Here is a 5,354-nt window from a genome sequence, read left to right on the forward strand (position 1 = left end):
CGCTCCTTCCTTTTTCGGGAGAGCGCTCGGTGCTGCGATCGGGCGCCCGTGCGCCAGCGAGCCACGTCCAAGATTTAATGTGCCTCGTAAACTAAAAATGAGATGAAGATGAGCCCTTTAAATTGAAAAAAAAAACAGAAAAATTGAGATAAGCCCTGTAAACCGGAAAGGAGGGAGTATGTGTTTTGCACATGTATTTTCTATCGTACTGTGTACTTTTTTTGAGACACCGAGAAGAAAATACAGAGCTTCCCCGAACAAAAAAAATACAGAGCTAGTCAATCCAACCGTTGAAACAAAGGCACGACAAGTGCAGGGCCTGTACTGCATTTTTGCATCTCTTCCGTGTCCCAATTCCCCACCCAGCACCTTTCAAAAAAAAATCCCCACCCAGCACGCCGCCGGTCCGGCGAGATGCACTGGCCCCGATGCAAAGGCCCGCTCCCCCTGCCGCACCGCCACCACCAGTGCGGCACCTCCGGCCGGGTCCTCCTCCGCCTCCCCCCACGGTTCCTCCAGCCGGTGCCGACACGCGCAATCCGAGTACCCGACACCACCCGCCGTCGTGCCACCAGACCCTGTGAGGTACGGGAAACCCTGGCCGTACGATGCAGTTATCTTCGTATCGGAGCTGGCGGTTGTGACATGAGTACGATGCGTCGGCCGGGCCTGGGACGCGATTTTATCCATCGAAATTGCTTTGCGTACGACTAATTACATCCGATTTGCATACGGTATGGTGATCCTACGTCTGTTCTTCTGCTGGGGAATTTATCTTGCGTGTGGTCGGTGTAGTACTGTATAGCCTTTGGGGAAACAGATTAGGAGCTTATTCAGTTCGAAATTGCTTCATATTTTTGCAGGTGCATGCGCCCATGTGCAGCGCAAAACATAGATAATGCGTACTTTTTGTATCGCTGGAGAAAATGGTTTTACAGACCAGTGTGAATTTTAGTTTACTACTACATGTGAAATCAGTAGCAAAACGATTTTTAGTGCACTTGATGGTTGGGCTGAGATGGGGATTTTTGGGTGACGATGGACGGTATGTAAGGAACCACATTCACGAGATAGTATCATCATGAAAGAGTTATGTCATTTTTCAATGGCGAATGTGAGATTAGATTGCTATATTCAGTTCATCAGTTGTGCACAAGTTTATTTCTCAAAATTCTTTGTTTCAAGATGATGGAACTTAAACATGAAAAGTGCTGCTCGGACAATAGAAAAAAATGCACCCAACATAAATCAGTAAAATCTGTGTGTGTTGTGGTAGGCAAGAATGTGGTGGTCCTGCAGCTAGGGCCCACCCACCCGATGTGCCATTTTAGATTTATACACAAAGAGCAACAAGATAGTTACTACTATTTTGGTTTTTATATAGTTAAGTTCTTAAAATCATACCAATAAACAATTAATAGAGATATTTATCAAAAAGTTACATAGAAAAACCCAAAATCGCAAACTGAATCAAGCCATAATGTTGTTTTGGATTTGAGGTAATACTTCCCCTACAGTTTATAGAATGACAACAGAAAGAAACACGGAGTCTGGATTGTATGCTGAGTAACTAGTGACTCCCCCTTTTTGGTCTACTCCCCAGCATAGATGCATAAAAAATATATGTCTTCCTTTCTGGATAGATTTGAGATTAAACTCTTGCATGGTGAAAGAAGACTTGAAATCAGAAAATAATAACTAGGAGTGACATACAGAATTGATGCTTTGTTATATAAGACGAGCATTAACTTTATTCTCTTCATCTGATTCAGATATTGTTGGGTCAAAACGTTTGTACTAGTGATCAAACACTCAGCTAACTACTGATGTGTTCCTTATGAATGGGGTTCTATGAAAATTTCCCTAAATGGTGTTTGGATTAGAGGAATGGCTTTGACATATTCTGAAGAAAATAGATATTTAATATCCACTCATATACTACTATATTAGGATTTTTTGTATTTTGTGGCGCTAAATTATCCCATAGCGACAGTATAAACATGCATCAAGAGCAGATAGATAAATATGTACATGATACATCTCTTGCCCCTTGCCTACAGGTTGGAAGCTCTTACTACTTGTCGCTGCCACGCTGACCCTGCAATATAGTACTGCCGCTTATGGGGCTGGGTACTTTGGGGGCATCAGCATGGCACGGCCTGGCTGCCGAGACAAGTGTGGCAACGTCAGCATCCCGTACCCATTCGGCACTGGAAATGGATGCTTCCAAGAACCCTTCAGTGTCACATGCAACGTGAGCGGGGCATATCTGGCCTCCACCAAAGTAAGGATACTGGACATCAATCTTACTCTAGGTGAGATTCGCGTTCAGAACCCATACATAGCATGGCAATGCAACCATACCAATGGAACCAATAGTACTAGTGGTGATTTGGAAGGCCTACGTCTTGATCCTTTTCATAAGCTTTCCTACACCAAGAACAAGTTGACATCACTCGGTTGTGCTACACTTGCAATTGTCGTAGGAGGCACCAAGGGCAAGAACCAGCTTGAATACCCCACTGTCAACTCATGCTTTTCATACTGTACTGATGCAAGTAATGTGGATAATAGCTCTGGGTGCGCTGGAATGGGTTGCTGTCAGTCCTCCTTCCCAGGAAATGTCAGTTCCGTTAACACCACATCTGAACCAGTACCAGATATATACGACTCAACCATCCAGTCTTTCAGCCCGTGCAGCTACTCTTTCGTTGTTGAGGAGGAGTGGTTCAAGTTCGATCCTTCATATGCTAGCTCTACTGATTTCGCAAGTAAGTATGCAGATGGAGTTCCTGTGGTACTTGATTGGGTTGCTGGTAATGGAAGTTGTTCTGAAACCAGCAAGATGGGATCACAGTATGCCTGCCAAGCCATGAACAGTGAATGCATTGATGTGTCTAATGGCCCCGGTTACCACTGCAACTGCTCTCAAAGTTATGAGGGCAATCCCTATCTGCAAGGAGGGTGCAAAGGTATGAATAAACATCGCCAAAATTCCAGATATGTTCTTGTTTCTGTCAGCTTTATTGTTCATGGAATGTGATTTCTGTTGATTCATGTTGAAATTCTCCTCACGTCCTCGAGTTGGAATTGACAGACATCAATGAGTGCGGACCTCCAAATCAGTCCTTGTATCCTTGCAAAGGTAATTGCATAAACACCGACGGTAGCTACACCTGTTCATGCCCATCAGGATTCAGGAGCGATGATCCAAGGAGCATACCCTGCGTTCGAGCTGACCCAAACAAAGCACTGAAGGTGGTCTTAGGTAATGGTGTTATAAGCAATCAAAATATTTTGCACACCAAATGTTCACATACTGCTTGACCATAAACAGAAAGCTTTTCTGTACTTTTTTATGCGATTCATACAAGTCCAACTAGACAACTAGAGTACGGTTTGTACAGAGCTCAGTGGTTTGTCATAGGTAATGGGATAGTTAATGATTGCACACCTGTTGTGCACCGCACTGCTTACTATAGTAATTTGAAATCTCTTTTGCACTTATGCCAGTTATGTAAGTCCATGAACAGTTCGCATTCATGTCATACAGCAGACTAAAGGGTGTGTATAGCACAACATACTGCATTGTGTTTTAGCCAAATGTGGTCAATGTCTACCGGTTGAACTGATGGTATTTAACCTTCATTATTTTCAGGCTTATCCGTCAGTGTTGTCTTCCTCATGGTTTTTATCTTCGCTCTATGGGCTGAGTATCAGAAAAGAAACTGGCGAAAGAGAAGGAAAGATTCTTTGATCAGAATAGTGGTCAGATATTATATCAGCAAATTATGTCAAAACAAGTCGATACTTTGAGGATATTCACGCAAGAAGATCTGAAGAAGGCTACAAACGATTTTGACGAGAGCAGAGAACTGGGCAAGGGGGGTCATGGCACTGTCTACAAGGGCATTCTCAAGGATAACAGGGTAGTGGCTGTGAAACGCTCGAAGATCGTGCAGGAGATAATTATACTTTCACAGACCAACCACCGGAATGTGGTCAGGCTTCTAGGGTGCTGCTTAAAGGTGGAGGTCCCCATACTGGTCTACGAGTTCATCTCGAACGGCACTCTCTTTGAGTTCATCCATGGTAACCACGGAAGTCCACCTCCCTCGCTGGACACCCGTCTCAGGATCGCTCAAGAATCGGCAGAAGCACTGGCCTATCTGCCTCTGTCCACTAACCACCATATTTTCCACGGAGATGTCAAGTCCATGAACATTCTCTTGGACGACAACTACATGGCGAAGGTGACGGACTTTGGGGCGTCGAGGATGCTCCCCAAGGATGAGTCCCAGTTCATGACGCTGGTGAAGGGCACCCTGGGATATCTAGACCCCGAGTACCTGCAGGAGCGGCAGCTCACGGAGAAGAGCGACGTCTACAGTTTCGGCGTCGTGCTGCTGGAGCTGATCACTGGGAAGACGGCGATCTATCGCGATGGCCTGAAGGAAGGCAAGAGCCTCGTGTCTTCCTTCCTGCTCGCGATGAAGAATGAGAGCCTCGAGGGCATCCTGGACCCGAGCATCGTGCGTGCGGGGATGGGGACGCTGGTGCGAGAAGTCGCCGAGCTCGGGCGGATGTGCTTGGGACCCAGGGGCGAAGACAGGCCTTCCATGACCGAGGTGGCCGACAAGCTAAAGGCTATGCGAAGCGCCTGGAGGGAGAAACTGGCGCCGGGGCATGCCAAAACAGAGTGCTTGGTTGTGTGCTCGTCGCCTGCGGCTCTGGCGCCGTGGTATCCCCCGTCTCCGGGGTCCTCGGGGGAGCTGTACATGTCTGGGATAGGTATAGAGACGCCCAGATGATAGTTACGTTTGAACCTTGGGCCAAAATGTCCAACTAATTTACAGTACTAGAAGTACCAACTACCAAGTAGCTAAGTAAATGTTCTCATGGGAGCTGTGTGTGTTTTGCAAATCATCGTGGAGCTTGCCACGAGAGGCTATGCGGCATCTGAGTTTGTCAGTTTCGGGTGTGAAGGAACACAAAATTCAGTTATCATGTTTTCATTCAGTATGAGAATTCGCACGTTAGAAACCAACCGCTTCACTCTCTTGCTTCTCCAGAAAAAAGCCTTATCCCAATCCAATCCCCTTTTCCTCGTCTACATTTAGTCCGACCAGTGCTCAGGCGAAGCATAGGAGCGCCGCCGTCAACGACCTGGCGGGCGTGGAGGAGGCAGTGCACCGGAGGAGCTCGGCGATCAGGTCGGCCGGGGAGCCGGAGCAGCAGCACTCCCGTCCCCCGTCCACCCAGCGGCCCCCCCGCCCCGCAACCCCGTCGAGGAAGGGCCGCAACGGAGCTCACGCCGGAGGGCGACCTTCTGCTCAGGTCAGCTGGCCGCGGTG

At 47.2% G+C, this 5,354-nt stretch overlaps 1 pseudogene; it reads left to right on the plus strand.

The window, feature by feature from the left end:
* The first annotated feature begins 2,134 nt into the window (after positions 1–2,134).
* On the plus strand, positions 2,135–4,811 carry LOC123169396 (wall-associated receptor kinase 3-like; annotated as a pseudogene).
* Positions 4,812–5,354: the final 543 nt, after the last annotated feature.

The sequence above is a fragment of the Triticum aestivum genome, chromosome 7D (assembly GCF_018294505.1).
Source record: "Triticum aestivum cultivar Chinese Spring chromosome 7D, IWGSC CS RefSeq v2.1, whole genome shotgun sequence".
NCBI lineage: Eukaryota > Viridiplantae > Streptophyta > Magnoliopsida > Poales > Poaceae > Triticum > Triticum aestivum.